Below are 9,878 nucleotides of genomic sequence, written 5' to 3'. Positions count from 1 at the left end.
TTCCCACGTGTAATTTTTCCTCAAGTGAAGTGCATACCTTTCAAATTATAAACTTCCTACTTGTCCTAGGAAAATTCTCACTGTATAAATAATTGAACTCATCTGCAGTGAACACAAGTATTCTTTCTCTAGCAGTCTAAAATATATGCCTAAATACACATCTTGTGCTTAGTGCTTTAAATAGTAATTACTCCCGTGAAGTCACTGGAAGCCCTTAAAAGGATTTGACAGTTTCCCCACAATCTTTCAGTGAATGTAGTAGCTGGGCTGTGCAGTGCTACATCCACTGATAATTCAGCAGCTGAGGAACTCAGCAAAGCCTGCTCCAAACTTCTCAGCTGTTGACAGGCTTGACTTGCTGAGAACACTGGTTAAATATAGCACAAGCGAGCTGAGCTCAACAAAGTCATTGCTGTAACACTGTGTGAAGAGACCAGAAGAGGGGAAATACAATCTGAGAACTAAACTGCCAAAGCCTAACACCACCTAGCAACAGTTGAAAAAACTTTTAAACAAAAGTCTGGGTGAGACACAGACAGAGTATACCTCCTATTTCTCCTGCCTGGGATTTCTGCGAGAAGCAGCTTCGGTCTTCTGTTCTCTACCTTGTTTCCTTCATTACTTCAGCTGCTGGTAGACCTAGAAAAGTGGGAAAAGTTCCTGTCTTTGTGCTCTCCTGGGCTGGATCATTCTACTCCTCTGGTAGTGCTKTGGGACGGACTACTGCGATCTTGCAGTGTAAAGGATTTATTTCTAGGTCCGTGTTACTGACAGGTAAGACTGAGTTAACCACTCTGGTGCTTTTTTGTTTACAATAACTTTTATTTTCTAGTGTCGTTTTCGCAAAAATATCTTTTCTAATGTCTATTGTCTCTTTTCTTCTTTAAACAATCTTCTGAATGATTAGGAATTGTCCATAAATGAAAGCTGGGATAAAAGTTTTAGAGATTCTKTTTATATTTCCATGATTGAAAAGCATTGCTTAAATAACTTTTGCAGTTCTGAGAACAAGCATATAATCAAGTAGCTGGTAGTAATAKGAAAAAAAATGTGCATAGATTTTGACATGTATCTTGCGTATATCTGCTTACATACAGACAGAAGACAAATSAACATTTAATAATAGAATCCATATCATCCCTGAGCAGTGATAGCTGAGCAGCTATTAAAAACAGTGACAACCTGTGTGATAAATAAGAGGAAACAGTCATTCAGTAACAGAAGTAACTGAATACTTTGTGACCTGGCGCATTTGTACCTTTRTTTCCTTACTAAATTTTAGGACACACCTGGTGCCTTTCGTACCACCTTTGTGACAACCGCTTTTGGTTCTTTCTCTTGTGCTTATTTACATGGAATGAATATTAATCTCTGCTCCTTTGATTAGCAGCATAATGCAGCCATCCTAAGGACTGACCTTATGTTTATTGTACCCAGGTGTGCTTGARCTGGATCATTGTTGTTAAAGTGTATGTTTCTTTTACTAAAACAAAYGAGAAACCAGTTCTCAGATGTTTTACCCTGACAGCAGGATGGAATCCTGTTGGAAATGTGTGTCCTGTGGTCCCATAATGGTAATGTAGTTTAGGGGAGGAATTGCTTAGTATGATTTACTTTGTCTTAGCTGACAAAAGCTGTTTGATCAATTGGAGAATTAATTCCACTTCTGCCTACCACCTCTTTTAAAGATGTTTTCTGCAAACAAAAGAAACCTAGTACTCATGAATTTTTAAAAGACATACTGGCTATGAGTCCATATGCAATATGAATTCAGTTATGAAGGCAGTGATTTAAAGAATGCACTTACCCGGTGCAAAAACTGTTCACAGATTTGTGCAGAATTGTCTCAGATGAAAAATATTTGTCCTAAAGAAGGAATGAACTAACTGAGTCTGTGCTGACTGTCTGTGGTGTTTGACACTTAGTCTGGGACTGCCTCAGGGGGATGAGAATGCCTTGCTTTAGCTAAATAATTCTAGTTGYATCCCTGCATACTACGTAAATGACATCAATACCACATCTTAGCAGTGGATGGACTGAATGGAATTAAAATACTCTGAAGCAACTTAGACTTGGTGAGAGAGAATGTGGCTCCCTGTGAAAACAGAAAATTAATTAGGCATTACAATGGAAGAAAATTCTTAAAAGCAAAAAGTAACACAGTGTACATTTTATTTCATAGCAAGGGGCACACTAAAGCACTAAATAGAAACACTTTTTGGCAACTATCGTTTAATGTGATAATAATTATTGTGGAATTACTAAAGCATTATGGTATCCGAAGTCTGAATCTCAAAACGAAACTTTGGAATTACTTTTTAATAAGGATATATCCTGAGAAAGTTATTTTTTCATAAGAAGGCTACCCAGTGAGAATTAAATCACAATCTGAAACAATATGATTTGTGCAGTTTTGTCATCTTGACACTAGCGTGAAAATTACTATTTCTTCTCTCCAATGAAATATWTGGCAAATTAAACTGTGGAGAAATGACAAATTTGACCTTCTGAATGTATAGGGATGGCRAAATCTGGGAAAATGCTATGCTAATATTGGCTGCTTTTTTGGTTTAGTTGTTGCTTAGTGTAACGTGTGGTTTTACAAGTTCCTTTTTTGGCGCAGTTTACTTCTAGCAAAGTTTTTAAAATCAAAAGGCARAATATTAACCTGATAACTATCAAATGAAGTGACATTTGAATAGTCTAATAGCAACTTCATACTCTTAACACATGGAGTTGTGGTTTTACATGCATCTGTCTTCCTTTCCACTTCAAAATGGAGGAGGAGGCTAAAATTACTCTTCTCAACAGGTGTCCACAAAGAGGGTCTGGGATTTTCCAATCAAATCTGTGGAATATATAACGTGGCTATTCAACAGATGGTTTCATGTTTGAAAAATAGCCAATTCTCCTAATGACTACAGCRAAACCAAGGTCAATTTTATATCAAATCAAAAAGTAATTTATGTTTTGGTGATACAMCCCATTGTAGTGATTTTTGTGGAAGACAAGTAGACATAGCACACGCATTTATTTTCCCTATTATGCATCATTTTGATTTTGTTTCTATTCGCATAAGTGGAATGAATGGTGCTTTTCATGGTGCTAAAGACTGTGTACTCCTTCCCATCTGAATCCACTTCCAGACTCTGTCTGTGGCTTTTTCAATTTTATGATAATATTCTTATGGTTATATTTACAGTAAATTGTTACTATTTAACTATTATATTAATTTTGTTATAATTTTAGCTGATCTAGTCTAATCTTAACTGCGTATTTTTACCACCTCAGTCTTTCAGTCTTATAGGGAATCTGATTTTTTAGCACCAAATTCAAAGACTTGAAATCCATCTTCAAAGCTCAGCACTGTTCTGTCTCTGCTTGCATGTGCCCTGATTTTCCTGAACTCCTCCCCCTYGTATCTGGTAGACTATTGACCTTTRGCTCTGGTGTTTTCTGGTGTTTACTGGTGCATCCTTTATGCTACTGGCTTGAGTGAGCTTGACATTGACCTCATGACATCGGAGTTTTCTGTGTGCCACTCACGGTCGCACCTGACACAAATGCCATGGAAAGACTAAACGTTAACATTGATAGAGCTGTGTCAGCCAAAGTGGGATTCCTGAAGAAACGGATGTGCTTCCTGGAAGCAGCTTGTGGACTAAGSATTAATATATTAGGACATCTCTGCTTTGCTGGGGTGCCCTGTTTTGCTCCTCTGGGTTACAATTTCACCACTATAGCCATTTCCATACTAAAAGCTTTTTCCTGATAGAGGTGTTTCAGTGGAACTCCTCTTGATGAAGGATCTTTCTGTTGGCACAGATTTCACACATGCTTAATTTAAGGCTCTTGGTAATCTTATCTATCTCTGTTCAGGTACCCCCAGGCAGAAATTAAGAATGAGCTCAGAGCTGTATCAGTCAAAGGTCAGGCTTATGCCACTGAATACGAAGTGAGATTCCCTTTAAATTTAATAAGGTCAGGTTTTAGTGTTYAGTAATTAGCAGATAAATTTCCAGTCCCCTCAAGAGCATTTAAGAAAATGGATTGTCTACATTCCCGTACAAATATTTTTTTTTCCTAAGAGACATTTTACTTTTCCTCCGATTTCCTGTTTCTTCCCTTCCTTTCTCAAGGTCTGTCATTGCAGGTTGCAATGTTATTTGAATGCATAAACTGAATTTGAAGCAGGGTTTTTGTTGTTCTATAAATCTAAAATGCCAGTGGGACAAATAAAGTGAATATTTGTGAAGAAGCCAGTTGAAATTACAAATGAGAAGGAACTCTAKCTATTCATACTTCCTATTTCACCAAAAATATTTAGTATATAAAACCTAGGACTAGAGCTGAAAGTTAAAAACATAAAACAAGGATATTCAATTCTACAGAAAAGTTTAAATATTTCTTTACAAGAAGCCCAAATACCTAAGTTTTTCAGCTTTATCGTCTTATTGTGGTAGTTTCCATTTCTTTCATTGTTTTCTCCTGAAAGTTGTTTCCTAACTTTATACAGAATATTGGTAATTATTTGGGGAAAACAGGCTTTTTTTCATTTTGGAGCATATTGGATAACTGAGAATACATAAAATATTAAGATTTTTTTATCCTCTCTTTTTCTACTTAGTAGCTAGTATTTGTACCAAGTTRTGACATTAAGAACTTGTAACACAGTCCTGCAGTTGTGCTTTGAGGTGTGGTGTTGAAAGGGCAGAAATAATTGTGTCTGTGTACTTCCAGGAGAGACAGACAGTGAGAGGCTGTGATCATGTTGAAAACGTGTGATGCCTCATGTATTTTTGAAAATGTGCTTTTCGGGATACTTGATTAGATTTTTCCCTTTTATTTTGGGTCTTTGCACCTACTCCTCCTGTTTCTTCAGATAATCTGTACTTTCTGTATTACTTTTTATTCTCAGCATCATGGTAAAATAAGTACTAATAAAAGTGCAAACAGAAAGTTTTCCCAAGTTGGGTCAGCTGTACGTTTTTTTTTTTTTTGTTTGTTTGTTTTTTGGGGTTTTTTTTGGTTTTTTTTTTTTTTTTTTTTTTTTTTATTCAAGATGTCTTTGCCCTATGATTTCCATTCTGCTTTGGCTGGGCTATATCTGTAAATCCTTTCCACAAGTAAAGCATGCAAATTGTAGCTCTAAAGGTGATCTGTAAGATTTCATAGATTGTGGCATCCTCCACAATGTTTTACACACCCACAAATACAGACAAAGAGACAATTGTTACATCTAAAAGCTTAATTAAAACTTCATCAGAAATGTGACTATATCTGTGCATGTGCCCAYGACTTTTGCAAGGAAGGAAATGCTTTTTGGCACAACAGAATGCTTTGCTGAATGAGTGGGACAAACACATCCGAAGCWCAGGGAAATAGGCTGGAGCTTGTACTTTTTCCCTTAAATGGACAACCCGTCTGGTTGCTGTTGCTGACAGAGGCAAAGGGGGTGTGAATCCGAAAGATCGCTGCACTTTGTCCAAGTGAGTTTCATTTAAAGCTGATTAAATGACAATTAAAATCTTAGTTATCTAAGATGTGGCCAAAGTCATTCAGATATAAACCAGTAGGGTTTCAAAACAAGAGCAAAAACCTTGATGAATTTGCAATAAACTTGTCCAGTTTGATTTACACACTTTTAGAGCTCTGTAATACAGTAATGGTTGCTTTGTTCACTTTTCCTTTTTGGGGAAATGGTGGCAAAGAGTGTAATGTTTTGAGATTTGTGTTGTTCAAAAGTCTGTTCCAGCCCATGTGTACAAGTGATATTTTGGAATCTAAATCCATTTTCTGTCTGAAGTCTTCAGCACTTAGACACTGTATGTTTGTGGGAGAGAGGATCTAACTGGCGTGTTACGGTTTTCGACAGCAAGAGCTACAGCTCCGCTAACAAACTTTAAAAAAACTCAACTGATAAAATATTGATTCTATTGTAGCAATAGAATAGGATTTTTTTAGAAACTGTTTTAAGGCTGTTCCTGTTATAAAAAATAACAATTGAAAATGAAAGCTCATGTGTCCTTGGTAGAAGAACTCTCACTAGAGTTTATCAGCCTGCGTGAGTTTTTCAGAAAATATAAAGCAAATGAATGCAACAGAAAGCAGAGGCTGCTTGCATCAGGGTAACCGAGTTGCTGCCAACTTGCCTTGTTTATCTAAGAGATCTCTGTGAAAATAAAGGTCTTTCCCACACAGGCATGAGTCATAGGATGTAATGCAGCTAAGCAGACTTGCTTCAGCTTTCTAATGTGCACAAATCTAAACTAACCTGTTTTAGTGTCTGCTCCTGTAGCTAAATGAGATCTAACTTGACAACAGGAAAGGAGAAGTAATGGTGAGTTCATGGTGCTATTTCAGTGCAATAACCTGAATGCTAAGGAAACGATGCAATTTCCATTTATTGGGAAAACTGCAGTTACTGTGGCAACAAATATACACTGAAAAAAACATACACAATTTATCCTCAAGTTCAAATTTGTGAACATAGTGGAAAGGGTATTCATAAAACCTCACACTATCTAGTTGCGGTCTCAAAGAACATTCTTACTTTTGAAAAATTTAATCCAGATTGTTGAAAAAATAACCCTTTAAAAGCCATAAGCAAGAGCATAAACCGAAGGATTGCAAAGCACATGTGGTTAATGRTGACTGATTCAGTACTGTGCTGGCTAAAATTTAATTAAGCATATATTTCTCATGCTGAAGTTATTCAAATCCTGTGTCTGTCATTCATACTTATCCCCAAAATCTCACTTGTCTCACCCTGTGTAACTGCAAAACCTCCTGGATTGAACTTTTAAGGTGAAAGTTACAGTAGTTCCTCTATAGTGYGTTATTTCTCCTTTTATTCTTCAACAAGGACTTCTGTAATGARAAGAAAGATAAATTATATTCCAGCAGATATGGATTTCAGTTCCTCAGTCTGATAAATTTCTTCAGAGAAAATGATACATTCCAGTTTTTGAGTCTGGGCAGGAGATGGCAGGAAGGGAACGATGCCATGCTGGATGTCCTCGAGCATGTCAAACACAGAGACAAGATGTCCCTGTGCACAGARGGACACACATGGCAGCAGGGCTCCTGAGTGCCAGGGGAACCACGTGTTCCGAGGCAGCTGGCTATGGGAAACACTGCTGCTCCAAGTGGAATGAGACAGAGGCTGGAATCTGAGGCACAAAAGCCATCAGAGCGCAGAAAGTAAAATGCAGGGTCACCACAGCATATCCTCTGAATGAGGGGTGCCACTTATTTACAGAACCATAATTCAGGTGAAAGGAATTGGGGATGTCATCCACTCTCCCTCAGAGTGGGACTAACTCCAGAATCTGATCAGGCTGCTTAGGGCTGTGATTATTTTAATATATTTTGAGTATTTTTAATTTATAAATGTTCCAAGTCTCTCATCTTTGTGATCTTTGGATCACAAAATTTTTGATGTGGCTAGCCATGGAATATTTTCAAGAGATGATAATCAATGTATGAAAATACATACACTGAATAAAAGATGGGTTGAGATTTGGTTGATAGAACAGATAGAAATTTGGTTGATAGAAATTACAGGTCTTTGGCACTTTCAAAATTGCAAAAGAACCCACATGCAGTGGGGTTTTTTTTTCCTTTGGATTTTTTTTTTTAATTTGATGCATTATATCCTAAAATATGTAGTTTTTTTATCTTGGTTTACTCCAGTTTTCAGAGTGCACACGTCTTCCTTCTCCTCCCTGTTGCATTCTGTTTGAAAGTCAAACATTTAGAATAAGGCACTGTTGAGGTGCCATCATTCTTCAAAAACGATTCTGAAAAATGTTGAGTATATTCTGTCGAGGTAGTCTTGTAATTTGAAAGGCTAGCACTGAGAGTGTAAGTAATAAGCAAATAAGGAAGGATAACAGAGATGCTGCTTTTGAGGAAGGAAACTCTGGAGACTGTTTCCACTGCTGAGTTCACTTTTCTCATTGAACATCTCTTTCCAATTGTATCCTAATCAGGAGCAGAACTGATGCACATATGGCAAACAGGATTCCTAGATGGAGTTCGGGTTAGCCTGAGACTGGCTTAGGCTAGTTTAAAAAAARCCCTTCTTGTGGCAGCATCTAAATTTACCTGTTGGTGATAATTGTACCATGAACCAAGGACAAAGCAGAGGCTTCGTGGCACTCAAAGGGATGTGGCAGTCAGTATTTCCATATAGGATTTCTTATAAAGAATAACCACTGAAGGTAATCTTCTTCTTTTTATATAAATAATGCTCTGAAAACTGGATCTGCAACCAGAATATTGTCATCATCTGTAGAGATGGGGAGAAAAAGGCCAGGGAATTCCCATGGCTGATGGTGAACAGAGGTCTCACATCCCATTGTRCTTGTCTAGAGCATCCTCAGTGCTTGCTGCAGAGAGGAACTGGAGGGCTGSTATGTCTTGCACACACAAACACACAGGTCCTACAAATTACCCCTACAGCCACTTTAATAAAAAAGCTGCCATGTGCTTTCACTGAGAAAGGCAGCAAAATTCAGGAAGGAGAGWTCATGCTTTGAAAGACACCAGAACAGGCCAGGACAGACAAGAAGGGCTTTAGCAGGAGRTCAGGAAGCTGAGCATTTTAAAGCTAAACCTTCAAACAATGCCTACTCTACCCTGCCTTGTATCCACATGGGGAGAGGTTTCAAAAGCAGCTGGGTTGGAGAAAAAAAAAACACCCAAACTGATTTTCCTGCTTTCWGAGAACATGTTCTTAAACTGCAAATTATTTTGGAACAGTTTGTTATTAGAAAGATAGGCGGGGGTGCAATGTAAGTATCTTTGGTATGGAATTCAATCTATTTGCAAATGAAAATTTACAGGATTTACACAATAGGATTGCTGTGGCACTTGTAGGTCCAGGAGTTGTTCAGAGCCCTCTCTGCCTCATTCCAAGAAAACAAATTCCCTACAGTGATACAAGTTTTGAGSCCCTGTTCAGTATCATTACCAGCCACACAACCTTTATCACTGCAGGTCTCTGAGAACTAATGAAGTGCTAGAAAAATATGTGATAATTACCGACAGTATAATTAGTTAGTTTCTCCTTAGTTTAGCACAAAAGGAGCCTAGGAAGATAATCAGAAATAAACTGAATAATCTGCGTAAGTGTTCAGTGAATATTCTCAACAAAACACAACCGTTTGTAACAGTTTGTTAAGGAAAATCTAGAATGAGAACAATTTTACTGGCTACTGGTGTCAGCTTCTAAAAATCCCTCCAGGACAGCAGCGAGTATCTAGAAATGAGGCAAACATAAATCCACAYAAGGAGGGAATAATTTAGTTACCTCCAGCATTAGTCGTGTAAACAAAGTTTAAATGACACTGCAAGAGTGTGATTGCACTTGCAAGGCTGTAAGAGTGGCAGGACATCTGATAGATTCGTAATTAATCAGAATGACTTCTCCTAATTCAGGTTCCCTCTTCAAAATATTCATGCCATGTTTCAATTTTGTTGTTCAATTTTTTGATGTTTATCCCTTTGAAATGTTACCTTAAAATGTGAGGTGGTAGCTGTCATACCAAGGAGGAGGAATGCTGGTTAAATGTTTGGCTTTCACATCTGTGACTCCCAYTGTGACTCTCAGCAAGTTACTTCTCCACTTTTAATAACAACCTGGAATGTTACAAGAATAAACATAGGAGTGACTTTGACACTCTGAGATGTTGCAGTGTTGAACATCGTGTCAACAGCTTTGAATAAGAAGACCTAAATAGCCCTCCTTGGAAATCAGATTCTGCAGAAGTAGGAATAGAAGTTGAATTAGTCTGAGTGACAAGAATATGTATTTTTAGAGGAGCTCCCCTGAGGGAAGCTTAACTGTGCCCTGAGTTGTAGGTTGCAATAAG

The 9,878-nt window shown here is 37.6% G+C and overlaps 1 protein-coding gene across 3 annotated transcripts in view; it reads left to right on the top strand.

The window, feature by feature from the left end:
- The first annotated feature begins 267 nt into the window (after positions 1-267).
- Positions 268-9,878, top strand: part of FILIP1 (filamin A interacting protein 1) — a 99,529-nt gene continuing 89,918 nt past the window's right edge. For 2 of the 3 annotated variants that reach the window (XM_057369217.1, XM_057369208.1), the window contains exon 1: positions 268-774. The gene's annotated coding sequence lies outside the window, so the exon portion shown is untranslated. The remainder of the gene's footprint in view (positions 775-9,878) is intronic. The other variant, XM_057369226.1, reaches the window with a different exon arrangement.

This window comes from Malurus melanocephalus, unplaced genomic scaffold (assembly GCF_030028575.1).
Source record: "Malurus melanocephalus ecotype Western Australia unplaced genomic scaffold, MMel_1.1 scaffold_4, whole genome shotgun sequence".
NCBI lineage: Eukaryota > Metazoa > Chordata > Aves > Passeriformes > Maluridae > Malurus > Malurus melanocephalus.
Note: the sequence above shows the minus strand (reverse complement) of the source record. Positions and strands in the feature narration are given on the sequence as shown.